Here is a 14,915-nt window from a genome sequence, read left to right as displayed (position 1 = left end):
CACGCTGTGTGACATAAACCTGTAAATAGATATTGGTCAGACAATCCAGTGATTGATAATAAGAGCAACGGTCGACGCCGTCGGTGCACAGGGCCACACAACGCACCAAGTTACCGAGCTAACTACCCGGTCCATTTAGTCGCCTCTTACAACAAGCAGGTTCATTCTTACCTGGAAGCCCCACGGGTCAGGTGAGACGGGTCACATCTCACATCGCGATATCCTGCCCAAATAACTACATGTCAAAATCACTACTGGCTAACACAACAACATGTGACTGTAATCATGTACATTGACTGATCACAGAACATTAAAGTACAGGTGCCAAAACGGATAAAGCTGTGGCTGTTGGCGTTCAACAGCTGATGAAGACAGTGCATCATGTGACGCGGGCGGCTTCATGATAAATTACAAAAACAAAACAACCCGTTTCATTACAAAAAATCCATTCAAACACCAAACGCTTTATCACGGAGAATTGCTTTTTTCGTGATGCCATGTTTCCGTAACCTACAAACAGACCGCCGTCATATACCTGGAATATTGCTGAGTGTGGCGTTAAACAACAAACAAACAAACAAATCATGGCCCATGTCAAAAGTAAACAGTTGAGGTCTTTGTCTGCTGAGCTGAGTTTAGTTTAGTTTGTGTACCAAGTATTAGTTTACATTAACTATCTCTAAATATGACTTTGTCGGACATTGCTCTTGGGTATATATTCAATGTATACTAGTGAATGAGTGAGTATGATTTTACGCCGCTTTTAGCAATATTCCAGCAATATCACGGCGGGGGACACCACAAATGGGCTTCACACATTGTACCCATGTCGGGAATCGAACTCGGGTCTTCGGCGTGACGAGCGAACGCTTTAACCACTAGGCTACCCGACCGCCCCTCAATGTATACTAGCTCGCACTGACACATATAGAGACAATCAACTTCCATAGCTGGTGCTTTAACAATGATGTTAACGTTGCTATATTACCATATTAACGGGTGAATATGTGTAGATGGATTATAAATATACAAATAAGGGCAGTGGTTACATACCTAAAGCGGATTTAGTTGCAATTATTTATACGTGGATGGCTACCTGGTTCTCTGAGATACCCCTACACACACCTCTGTGTTAAGTCAGATCCGTGTCACATACTTTTATTATATTAAGAGACAACTGAGCACACAAAAATAAAGGTTGCTAGAAAATAAACGATTCCTCAGTAAACATTCACAAATATATGATGGTTTGTTTTCCACAAAAAATAACGCAAATACATAAAAAATTCGAACGGTTTATTTCGAAAATTGTTAAAGAAACCTCTCGCATAAAAGAAAGCTTTCCTAACATGATCAGTATTAAATTCTGACAGAACTTGTGAATGAAAACTTAGTGTAATAAATAATCTGAGTTTTAAATTACCTAAATGGGTGACGTACATATAATCTGGCTTATTAAACCTCTAAGAGACTAGTATGTTACTCTCACACAATTAAATCAGTTAACTACCAACTATACCAGAGCTACCAGTGTATACATTTATGTCCAGCACATAGTGTTTACTTAGCAAAATGTCTTAACACCTTAGATTTGAACAACTTTGAATAACGAAGCGTGTTTGTTATTTAACACACACTGGGCAATATTCCACTTATATGACGGCTGCTCGGACATGATCGAGACATCACAAGGCAAACCAGTAATTGATTTGTAAGCCATGATCCACGCGGTCGAGGTACGATGGTACGCGATCAAAGTTAACTTCTGCTTCGAAAATATCAACTAAAACACGCCAAGTCTGGACAAAACAGAAATGTTAAATAGTCTCACAGAAATTCTTTATATCAATATCTCGTAGAGAAAACCCTAAATGTACAGTCCGTAGAAGATCTACACACTTGTAATATTATCGCGCAGGTTTATGTTTTATAATCCACCGAAAGAAACACACTACACGACATGCGTGTCTCTATTCGATTATTCGCAGGTGTCAGAATTCGAATGAGTCTCACAGAAATGCTGAACATCAATATTATCGTAGAGAAAATCCTTAATGTAGATTCCGATGTACACACTTGTAATATTATAGCGCAGGGAGAACAGCATAGCATGTGCAGTCGGACAATATATGTATCTAATGAAGAACAAGAATTGTCAACGTTGGAAACGTGTCCTGCTCTAAAAACACGATCAATGTTTCAAGGAGTGAGCGAGTCACATTGTCCAAGCGCACTCGTTCTTCAAACCTAATAAGTTGATAAAAGAGACAAAACTCCAAACATTATTTTACGGAACAGCTTACTTTTTCATCAGGAACTTGTCAGATGGGGCATGTCGATCATCTTTCTTAATGTACGACCGTGACCTTGTGTAGATCTAGAAGATCAAGGGCGTTAATCTCACGGCTTTGATGAGAGTGCTTTCCCTTCCACGATGTACATTCAAGCTCCTCACAGCGATAGCCCATTCACAGAACTCTCTACACTATCGCTGACAAGTGACGCCGAGCACACTTATAATTACCCATGGGCGGGTACAGCTTTTTAAAAAAAAAAGGGGGTGTGGGGGGGTGTGGGTGTGTGCCCCCTGGAAAACATGCCCAGTCGTAAACCTTTTCAAAATGAAATATGATGGCAAAAATAAAATAAACAAAAGTATAAACGTTACTATATTTGGGGTCAGGGGGCAAATTTCAAGATTCTTGTAATGACCGCGCCCACACTGGTGGCAGTGATGTTTCTGAGAGTGTAACGAAGGTGTCACGCGCTGGGGAGGAGCTTGATGCACACTGATGACCGAAGGGCACCTTGAACGTCATGTATCAGGCACGACAATGTCATTTAATTTCTCACAAGTCACGTAAATCTATGTTGGCCGATACTTAAATTATAATGAAAGGCCAAATGATATTTTAATCTTTTAAAACTGTGTTTGCATTGCCCTATTATACCGCGGAAATAATATGTGTAAATAACAGCAGTATTTGATTCACTACTGTCCATGTTGAAATACGTAATTCCATGAGTAATTACTTGCCCTCCCAGATTTGTCTTCCATGAAATAACAGCACGCCTCATCAAAAAATACATAAATATTGTTATTATAGATTTTAAAGTAACAGTGACAGAGGGCAACACAGTTGTAACGTGAATGCGACGTGAGGTGATTGGGGTTTAACGTCGCGTCCAAGACAATTGCACTTATATAGCGACGTGCATGTACGTCTGTGTGTGGCTGCTTGTACTAGTCCGGACTGATGCGGATTTTTATAGTGCTAGCTCACTGAGATACCATGCCGCAGTTTAACATGAATACCCCTCCCGGACGCTGTATACTGACTCCGAGCCGACCAGTCCTCGTTTTAGCCCCTTAATGCCGAGCGCCAGACAGGGTAACAACAACTATCTTTTAACGTATTTTGGTATGACGCCGCCGGGGATCGAACCCCGGACATTCCGCTTTCCGGGCGGCGTTCTACCACTAGACCACGGAGGCGCTCCCAACGTGAATGTACAGGGACACTGCTCATGAATACCTCATCGTGTCGAGACATATATAACAGACCCATGGCCACGTACATAAGAACTGCAGACTAGCAATTTGTGTGTCAGTGAGTGAGGTTTTACGCCGCTTTTAGCAATATTCCAGCAATATCACGGCGGGGGACACAACAAATGGGCTTCACACATTGTACCCATTTCGGGAATCGAACCCGGGTCTTCGGCGTGACGATCGAACGCTTTAACTACAAGGCTACCCGACCGCCAATCCAGCAGTATGTGCTGAGCATAAGCGAAAGTGTTTCAATTTTAAATCTTTAACTAATCTAAAATAATATACAAATCGCATTACCTTCTGTCTATAAATATCACTTGGAAAGAGAATATGTTTCATCAATGTATGTTTGTTTGTATCTTTTGAAAAGTTAACAAACAAATGATGAGAAGCCGATCGGTTGTCGGTAATACAATGCGACCGCTTTAACCGATGACTGTCCCATTCTATACATGACACATCCCCATATGACTAAATTTGCAAAAACGAGATAACTATTTCTTACACACCTGTGGATGAGAAACCGATTTAAGATAACTGGTATCAAACAGATGTCTGAGATCGAATTCCAGGCCCGTGATTGGCTACTTCATGGTGATGACCTGAGGTCAGATGATGACGGACTACTTTTCTGATTGTAAGTCATAATTCATAAATTGCTCGTGCTCCAGTCGAATGTTCACCTACGCCTTGTTGAACAACGGGACTGTGTAATAATTGATAATAATGATAATAAACAAACTCGTCCTCGTCTGCGAGTTTGTTTGTTATTATTATCAGTTACATTATCTTCTGTTATGTCAACGTGATCATTTTTTAGAGTGTAATGAACCCCCTGGATGCCACAACGACACACATGTCCCTCCTCTTCAACCCTCACTTCAAAGTCGAAAAAAATTCAAAATACATCGCGCAAACTAATACACTTCACAGTTTTGAATTCACTCTTCTGTTTATCATTTGCTGTCATTTTAGGCAAAGCAAAATTACTGAAAGTGACTTCTGAAAATTAGGTACAAATCTAGCAAAATCACAATTCCCGGCGTTATTTACTCCGTGTTTTGAATTCTACATATTGGATATTTACTCGAATAATTAAAGTAGAAAAATAGCATATTAGTGATCACGGGTATCAAATCACTAATGATAATTCTGAAACGTCGCTGATAAGCCGAGAATCGTTTGGAATGTTTTGGAAAATACGCATTCACGAACGCCAAAGTGTACGTTCAGCCATATTGGATTGTGTTAACAAAATGTCGGTTATGAGACGCCAGGTTTATTTCAAAGTCAGATGCTATACATGCATCCCTGAATTCCTCATATATTTTAGAAACAAATGACGAATTTGTCACCAATGCAAATTATCTAGATGAAATCATGCGAAATGAATTAGGTGTGGAAACGAACACTGTGCTTGGAAAACTGTACTTGTAAACAGTAATGTAATGTAGATTTTACACTGTATTGCATGTTTAGAGGTACTTTCGTGTAATTGTTGCATGCATAGGCTCGATCACGCGTTTGAGAATATTCATGGGAAGAGTTTCGTTGCACTAATAATGGAATTTCAAATATAAACATTACAATGATGTGGTAAATTCAATAGAAACCGTACAAGTGTGACGCCATGACTGACGCTAAATCACGCACAACAACGACGGTAGTTATCTGCATTTCTGACTAATTCTCTTTGTTACATTGAAGAAAATGGTAAACAAATAACAGTTCGCAGATTGTCAGAATGTTTCTGTGTCTTACGTGACAAATTTATGTGTATACGGTCCCTTAATCAACGAAAATCCTCCTCTGGAAATCACGCGTACTGTTGTCAGTGTACACGCCATTTTGCAAAAGTTGGTCACCGGTAGTGATGTCATACTGAAGTAAACATTGTTGCACATATTTGGTAATTTCTTTGAGGTGTAAACTTTTAACTCGGCATCCAGCGTGTTCTTTGTTTTTCTCTTGTTTGCATTATCATCATCGCCTTGATAATCCACAGATATGGCGGAAACCTTTTTGTGTAGGGTCACATTATTTATGAGTAGTAAGCAGTATATGGAACGACGTCACTTATGACAATGGTGTTATGTATTAATGCGCCACTGCTATCATGAGAATATACAAAATGCATCGATCCGATCCGATGCGATTTAAGGGTGTGTAAGAAACAGATGACTGTACTCGTGCCTGTCAGATACCATTGATCTTACAACTCGTTGTTACAAAGCGTATCTAACTCGCTTTCGCTCGTTAGATACGTTTTGAAACAACTCGTTGTAAGATCAATGGTATCTGATAGACACTCGTGTAGAAATCTCATTATATTGACGCCTATGCGTTTTTCGGAACAAATACTTCCCGAAATTGTTAAAATATGTGCATTTACTCCTTTTATTTAAGACGCCTTGTGAAATATTCGCCATGCATGTTGCAAATACTGAAACTAACTATATTAATTAAATTTCATTACAGGAACAAGGACAAAGTTTAATAATAATCATAATCATAATCATAATAATTGAAGCTGCAAGCAGCAATGGCGGGCTCCAAGTAACACTGCACACAAAGTCCATGTTCGAATCCTCAAAGGGTTTCCTTTAAGCAAATCCGTCAAATGTAGGCACCACTTGCAGGGTATCGCAGCTACGAAACTCTCGTAAGCCGGGGTGTCCAAGTCTGTTGTAAACCCATTTTCGAAAATGTTCGAATCCTGAAAGGGTTTGCTTATACCAACTAAGTCAAAAATGATCTTGGACGAAACAAGAAATTCAGGGTACTGACACCCTCACACGAAGAATCATTTCAGACAAAAGATCAACCCTCGCACTTCCCTTAATCGCTTAATATATTTACCAATCATAATGGGAGGGCGTGGTTTGATTAACGTGGAGGCTGTTCATGATAGAATTTTATTGTGCACGTTTGCACACATTTATTTGTCTGATAATCCTTTTCTGTATGTGGGACATAATCTCAATGTCGGTGTTGATTATGTTGATGGTTCTGTACTGCTGGACGGTACAGAAATGAGTGTCAACCAAGCGAAGTGCCATATCAAATCAGCCAGACTCAGTTTTTCAAGAAGATGCTATTTGAACAACTGCATCGAATTTATGTGCAGTGTGTTGAGGGGATAAGCAACCCTGCAGAGTCCTTCGCTAGATGAAATCTACTGGCCTGAAAAGTGAAACAGAAGGCTTTCTGCTTAGGACCAGTCACTTCCCCCTGGAGGCCGCCAATGTGCGATTTTGCATCAAAATGTAAATATGAAATGTGGATTATGTAATGAATTTAATGAGACTGTCCAACACATTGTCAATGGATGCCCAGCTTTGGCACAAACACAGTATCTTATGATGGTGTGGCTCGCCATGCTTGTGGTTTTGGCACATAGGTCCATCCATGGAATATGTAGAGGGCGTCATAGAAAATGATACGTAAATCCCTTTTGACACTAATGTGATTGAAAAACAAGGCAAATATGCAGACCTCGCTTTCGAAATGTCACGCTTGCATCCCAAGTACCAAGTTGTCCGACTCCCCATTGTTCTCTGTGCCTTAGGTTTGGTACCTCCCAATCTGTTGACTGAAAATGGGAGAGTACCTGAGTTTGCTACCAGGAATACAGCCCTTCTGACAATCTGGGTAATGCAGAAGGCTGCAGTGTTGGGGAGTCTTCTCCGAAACGTTTTCGGTGGGTGTAACTAGGCAGCGCTTCCTGGGGGAAGTCCCATTCGCTGTCTGGGCTGCGTGTAGAGGGGGCAAGGGCCCTGAGCTGATGATGAGCATAACCAGCCTGACTGTGCCAGGATCACCCAAACCCTCTTTGCTGCATTTTTTATTTTAATCTGTACATAATAACAACTTACTGAACATGAAGAAAACTAAAGATGTCACAGTGAATCAATGTTACTTCGGCCAAAACAAAAATCAGAAAAAACAGCTCACAAACTTTTCGGAATAGCACGACAAGCGCGTTCGGAATAGCTCGAGAAGAGTGTTCGGAATGGCCCGACAAGCGTGTTCGGAATAGCTCGACAAGAGTGTTCGGAATGGCCCGACAAGAACGTGCGGAATAACCCGACACGGGTGTTCGCGGAGCCGACAAGAGTGTTGGGAAGTATTCCATGGTCTCCCCATTTCGATTGCGAAATAAAATGTTAACATATAATAGTCAAACTACAACATAAACGACTTTTAAAGTGACAAAGTATGACATTAATGACATATGTATCCATCACAGGTTCGTTTCTGGGCATCAATAGAGGTAATCGGATCGGGTTGTAGCATGTGTCATACACGCTGTTAATGTGCCGCGTCATTTAACTTGAGCAATTTTCGATGAACATGCTCTTTGCCCATAACGTTGAATTCTTGTTTTTGCTACCCGAACTCAATTCGGGCAACTGTCATGCCAATATGGAAGGCTGTATGGCCGTCATCTAAAACGATAATTTCGTTGAGATTTTGATCTTTTCAATGCATTTCACTTCATGCATCATATTTTCTTGGTTTGTAAACTAGAGCGATTTCCAACTGAAGTAAGGTTTCTTTGCACCGTCAGTTTATGTCCATAAATATGAAATTTGACCATAAATTCTGTGAAGAGGTTAATCACGATGACACATCAAAAACGTCAACGCCAGAGAATAACCAGTCTCGATTATCCATCCAAATTGTTTCCATTGCGCGTAATAGGCAGCCTAGCGGTGGACATACTCGTTATATGAGTGAGTGAGTGAGTATGGTTTTACGCCGCTCTTAGCAATATTCCATCAATATCACGGCGGGGGACACCAGAAATGGGCTTCACACATTGTACCCATGTCGGGAATCGAACCCGGATCTTCGGCGTGACGAGCGAACGCTTTAACCACTAGGCTACCCGAGCGCCCCCTCGTTATATGAACGGGTCGCTGAAGATCAGTCGGTGTTAAAAACACCGTCCACACTGAGTAGCAAGTACACACGATTTTTTGTTACTGTTAGCAAATACATCGGTTAATTGAAATATTATGTTGTCTTTCTCAAAATTGAGTGTGAAATATTTTACGCCACATTCAGCAATAGCCCTGTTATATCATGTTGAATGGGCCCATGGTATTAAGTATGATAGAATGGAGATCCAATACCCTGGAAAGGAGGATGAGAATGGGATTATCAAATTAAAAGCATTTACAAAACCACCAACAGCACCAACCACACGCCACTGTTCACGCTGAAGGTAAACAGGTTATATACCGGAATATATTAACCATATACTTTACATTATGTCAAGTTACACCAGCAGGAAACGTAAGATCCTGCATGATTAATCACACGCTCCAACCTGCTGCCGCGGGGTTTGTCTAGTAACCCATCCTTCAGGCACCCTCGACGTTGATGTGCCATTGCTGTCGTGACACCTAGTATCACCGTCATCGTCACCGTCATCTGCTTCATCGTGCGCGACGTGGAAGGTGTTATCATCTTCTGTTTGGTTGAGCGTTAAACTCTTGGTTGAACACGGAACTGCTGAGCATTAATTTGTGAAAGCAACTATTTCCCTTTATCCTGCCATAACTCTTGGTTCTTATACACCTGCCTAAATAACATAACTTTTATACCATTAACACTATGAGTGGGTAAGTGCTCTGAGCTTTTAGCAATATTCACGGCGGGCGACAAAAGAAATCTTCACACATTGTACCCATGTCGGAAATCGAACCCGGGTCTTCGGCGTGACGAGGAACGCTTTAACCACTAGGCTACCCGACCGCCCCTTTAACACTATGAAAAGTATGTTGTGGTTAAGTGGGTAGGATGTTTGTTTTTTTGGCCAATATTTCAACTGTGTTCTAAAAAGACGACAAAATATAGGAACCTTTTCCATAAGCATGCAAAATATTAGCTGAACAAATCAACATAAAGATTATTTACAAAAAAAACATGCGATATATGTGTAACAGGGTCAATGAATTATATATTGTGCATTACTCTATATGTGGTTAATAGAATACGTATGCCAACATAGTGTTAACGACAGTTACGATAATAATATAGTTTTACGCCACTGTAAGCAATCCAAAACACACTAACATTTGTGCATCGAACCCATATTTTCGGCATGACGAATTAACGCTTTAACTGCGTGGCTACCTGATCGTTCCACCCCTACACCTAGCAATTACATGTATATTAGCATCCCTCATAGTATATAGGAACGCTTATCATTCGAGACTTGAATCCCGTCAGCATTTTAGCATCGTGGCATCATGTACTGTCACGCGATACAGATTTAGTCACTATCTGAAGTGTCATGATATTTCTTACAATCAATGTATTGTTTATGAAACAGAGCGATTTTAAGTTATGTACCTGTTCCGATCAAATGTTGAATTATGTTCAATATCAAACATGTATGCGGTAGAGTAACGGTTTTGGCTTTAGTCATAAATAAATATCCATCTGAATATATAGACCGCATTATAACGACCAGCTCTGTATCAACAATGATTTACTAACACTGTGATTGTACTTTCGTAACCATAACATCATGGTTTTCAGCGTAACGCGCGTTTTGTAAAACATCAACAACATGAAGTGCTTACCTGGAGGAATATAGTCAGGTGTGCTGCGTAGAGTGCAGGTCGCGAGAGTGACGACCAGCCCGGCTGTATGTCACTGTCTGGCAGCGTGCCTCGGTATACCGCAACGCGCTCGCTATAGGGCTGGATGAAAAGGAGCGGTAGAGAATTCGAAAGGCCAATAACGATCATTCTCGAGAGGGTTATTATGCTATCTTGGGTGTTGACCATCAAGCTGTTACAAGGACATTCTTTTAACCACGTGACTAAAAAACCCAGCGGCATGTGTTGTCGAGAGATTGTTGTTTGTTTGTTTATTTGTTTGATGCCCCTCATGAATATTCAGCTGAATCGCGGCCTGTAGTAAATGAAGTCTGGGCCAGACAAACCAGGGATTGATATTATGAGCAGCGTATCACACTGTAGGAGCTCGACGACGCACAATGGACTACAAAACAAGTCATGAATATGAAACCTGACCACCAGATCGATTTTGTCGATTCTTTTACGTAATGCAATAGAGCCCCGGGGACTCTGGGGTCCTACAGTGTGTATGAGCCTGGATCCCGACCAGGTTAGTGTCTTCTGTTTGTTTGTTTGTTGTTTTCACGCCGCATCCAGCACTATTCCAGCTGTATGGCGACTGTCTGTAAATAATTGAATCTGGACCAGATAATCCAGCGATTCACATCTTGAGCACCGATCTACGCAGTTAGGGTAAACATGCTTCAACCAAATCAGACTGACCTCCTGATCCCGTAAGTCGCCTCTTACGACAAGCATGGTTTGCTGAAGAACGTTTCTAACTCAGATCTTCACGGGGATATTATCTTCTGTAAAAGTATTGACGCATATAACGGAGGGTAAATTGCCACATGGAGTCGTGTAAGTTTTGCTCCTCTGAAACTGCTTTCTTTGCCCGATGAAATAAAATCAACGCAGGAGAATCTGTCCCATCCCCCCACAGCAGCTGACATGTGGGACCGGTGGTTTCACAAGCACATTTTTAAAAGTTGTTCGTTTAAAATACATCCTTACGAAGTATTATTGGTAAACTGGACGCGCGTCGGTTGTTAATACTGGTCATACGACACGCCTACGTTGCAACGTGGTGGACTACGATTTATGTGATGCAGTTGTTGATAAAGATTCAGTCACAGTCCAAACACTTAGCACAACGTACGTGCTGAGAAGAAAGCTCGTGTTTGCTTTAAACATATTTCCATTTCAAAAGAAATCTGTATCGGTAAACAATCAAATTTTGGCTACATAATGTTGTTTTCAGATCGTCTCCATGTAGTGTTTCTAATATTGTCGTGAATTGTATACCCATATGTCGGCTATTTCTGATATATGACGACTAAACTGATCATCGTCTGAGTTGAAAGTGGATAGACAGACGGTCAGTTACTTTAAGTCTCCCCTATGTACAGCAATAGTATGGACATGTTTGAATACATATGTACACAAGCCGTTCTTGTAGAATTAGTGGAGACTATGGTATATACATGTTAAAACATTACCTCTCTTCGCATGAAAGTAAAAATATATGTTAAAAATATGCACGTATAATAATCACAACATACAAGGAACAGAATATATGAAATTCCATCGATAATAAAATAAAGCCGGACGTTGCAACGTGGTGGACTACGATTTATGTGATGCAGCTGTAGATAACGATTCAGTCACAGCCCAAACAACGCTTAGTGCAGCGTACGTGCTGTGACGAAAGGTCGTATTTGCTTTAAACAAGCTGACCATTCAAAATTAAAAGCAGATCTAAATACACACTCGCGCGTGGGCCAAGTTGACAGGATGAGCATCAGAGGGCCATTTCACTTTGGGCGACGAAGACTTATATTGTTGCAGGTTTACAAATAAATGACATGATGAGTCAATCTGATAGTGCAGGAGGCAGCAGTTCGGACAATCATTCTAACGTGAGAGAAAAAGCCAACTTCTGCTCACACCTCAGCCGGTATCTACGTCAAGTCCACACTGTCCCAAGCGGGTCGTGCGTCGTCACAATGATTAACCAGGGTCATGTGTCCAAACCTCATAGAGAAAACACAACACTCTTTTTAGTATAGTTAAGTGTAGACATATTTCAGGTAATGTATAAACGACTTGATCATGGTCAATAGGCAGTGTAGTGATATATTACCGAACAAACATGGTCCTTTTACAACAAGTAGTCAGTGAAGAAAGTATTTGGCCATGGCCTTGTGGAACCTGGTGATGTTATTAATAGATCCGTTAACGTTATTTCAGAGGTGCTTCTAAACGCAGCTTTGTTACAACCCTTAATGTAAATATTACTCTTAATGTAAAACTATTTTACATTAAGGGTTGCGGGTTCACTCTTGTTACAACTCCCAATGTAAAAAATATTCTTAATGTAAAAAAGTTTAAATTATGGGTTGAAGTGATAGATAATAATTTTTTTTATATCATTATTATCACTATGACATAATACTTATCGAACTTTCATGAAACTTCGCAGATTTAATCGATCGTTACTTTTTCTAGATATGCAAATGACTAATCATTTATATATTCCCTCTCTACAACGAGACCGCCTCCGTGGTCTAGTGGTAGAGCGTCCGCCCGGAGAGCGGAAGGTCCGGGGTTCGATCCCCGGCCGCGTCATACCAAAAGACGTTAAAAGATGGTACTTGTTGTTACCCTGTCTGGCGCTCGGCATTAAGGGGCTAAAACAAGGACTGGTCGGCTCGGAGTCAGTATCATGTGTCTGAGTGGGGTATTCGTGTTAAACTGCGGCATGGTATTTGAGTGAGCTAGCACTATAAATCGGCATCAGTCCGGACTAGAACAAGCAGCCACACACACACTTACATTCACGTCGCTATATACGTGCAATAATCTTGGACGCGACGTTAAACCCCATTTCACCTCACCTCACCTCACCTCACCTCACCTCTACAACGACCACCTGGTTGTTATGTTCAGGCTTCATAAAAGGGTTTATGACCCCTAACCCTTTTGACCGAATTTTATCAAACTTACTGTTTTACAAAGGTTATTTTTCGATACTCTGCAAGGTAACCTCGTTACTATCCTAATACCGTAACGACGGAAAGGAGGACTCAGCCCAAGCAGATCAGACCAAGTTGTAGATGATGGTGTTGTTAGAATGGTCCATTAACAGAGCTTTAGGCAAAAAACAATGGACATTTTGTTGCAGTATCACGGATATGAGAGGTAAGCATACACCAGAATCATGGATGTTTTAAACTGTGCATAATAAGCCATTTGGGGGCTTTCGCATAGATCACTCTGCAAAACCTGAAAAAAAAAGTTTTAAACCGCTGACGTATTTTAAAATGCGGTTTTATTACTACATGTTTGAAAGCACCAGACATCACCAAATCGTAATCTGAAAATAACAGTTTTAAGTTCGTTACCCAATTTACGTGGCCTTGTAACATTTTCTGGTGGGGAGGGGGAGGGGGGGGGGGGGGGATAAACGAGATTCCTGTATATTATAAAGACACAGCCAATACTTGACACATTTTAAAACTGCGAGCGACTGAATATAACATCTGCCAGTTCTATGTCACTGAACCCCATATTTCAGCCACTGAACTCCATATATCAGCCACTGACCCCATATTTCAGCCACTGAACCCCATATTTCAGCCCCTTACAAAAGTATTGGTGTTATCTTTGTATCAAAACATTTGAAGTAAAAGTCAGGCGAATATGGTTTCAAGGAATGTATACTAATTAACAGGACCATGAACACCTTTCTTGCTTGAATTGCAATAGTATTTAAGCAATCGACCTCAGTAATCTATTGCTACAATACAAGCCAAGATAACTGTATCCAGTAACTACTTCATACGCATTTCCACCATGACAGATTTTTTTTATAACGGGATAACCCTCCCCTATATTTGAAAAACAACTATTTTTGTTTTCGATAGATTGACTGGCATTTTCCATTTACAACAGTCATCATGCAAGATATTCAACTTCATTTGTATGTTGTTGACAGTATTGCCAAACACAATAAGGTCTTCCGCAAATAGAAGTAGAAAAATATAAATAAATTAAATAAACGACAATTTTGTTCCATTTCAGTAACCAATTCGTTTATAAAAAACTTAAACAAAAAGAGACAAAGCATACACTCTTGCCACACACCAATGAAGCAACACATATACCAGATACTCTGTTGTTTGAACGAGCACAAGCCTTTACATTACTGTGCATGGATTGTAACATTTTACCCATTCTAGCACTCAATGGCTTCTATAGATGTCACCAAGGCCAGCTAATTTATTATGTTTCTTGGCATTGATGCTTTCAAAAAGTTCGGATCTGGTGATTGGGGGTTCTAATATTATCCTTTTCCTATACTCAGACATTCCTGAGCCTTGCGCTTTCCTAATTATTTTGACTAAAGTTGCCGTTATAACCGGTGTTAGATTACAGGCCCGAGGTTGATGCTGTACTCGAAGCTCTTAGCGGAAGTACTGAAATCAATCGTTCTGCGCATGCGGATTGCTTAATGCCGTGTTCAAATTTTTCGTTCTGTGCATGCACGATTTCGCGTATTGTTTCCACTATGTCACCACTATTTGACAATGATTCACAAACACAGTCTCGTGATAAGTTCGGAATCGTACAATGTCGCTTGAATTTATGGCACGTACTTGATCGACACGCATTTCCCATTAACTAATACAACGGTCATGGTATTAACCATACTGTTAATCGGATCCGAGGTATGGGGCTACGAACTTCTAGATATAATAGAA

General features: G+C 40.6%; 1 protein-coding gene across 4 annotated transcripts in view; it reads right to left on the bottom strand.

Annotated features, from left to right (window-relative positions):
- LOC139459321 (uncharacterized) overlaps positions 1-14,915 on the bottom strand; it is a 56,120-nt gene that overhangs the window by 30,582 nt on the left and 10,623 nt on the right. Inside the window, exon 1 of one of the 4 annotated variants that reach the window (XM_071240777.1) lies at positions 10,153-10,171. The exons of the other annotated variants lie outside the window; for them this stretch is intronic. The gene's annotated coding sequence lies outside the window, so the exon portion shown is untranslated. Of the gene's footprint in view, positions 1-10,152; positions 10,172-14,915 lie in introns of those variants that run through there. 4 annotated transcript variants of the gene reach the window in all.

The sequence above is a fragment of the Haliotis cracherodii genome, unplaced genomic scaffold (assembly GCF_022045235.1).
Source record: "Haliotis cracherodii isolate W230 unplaced genomic scaffold, xgHalCrac1.p SCAF_13, whole genome shotgun sequence".
In the NCBI taxonomy this organism is placed as follows: Eukaryota; Metazoa; Mollusca; class Gastropoda; order Lepetellida; family Haliotidae; genus Haliotis; species Haliotis cracherodii.
The sequence above is the reverse complement of the archived record's forward strand: the minus strand, read 5'-3'. Positions and strand labels throughout refer to the sequence as shown.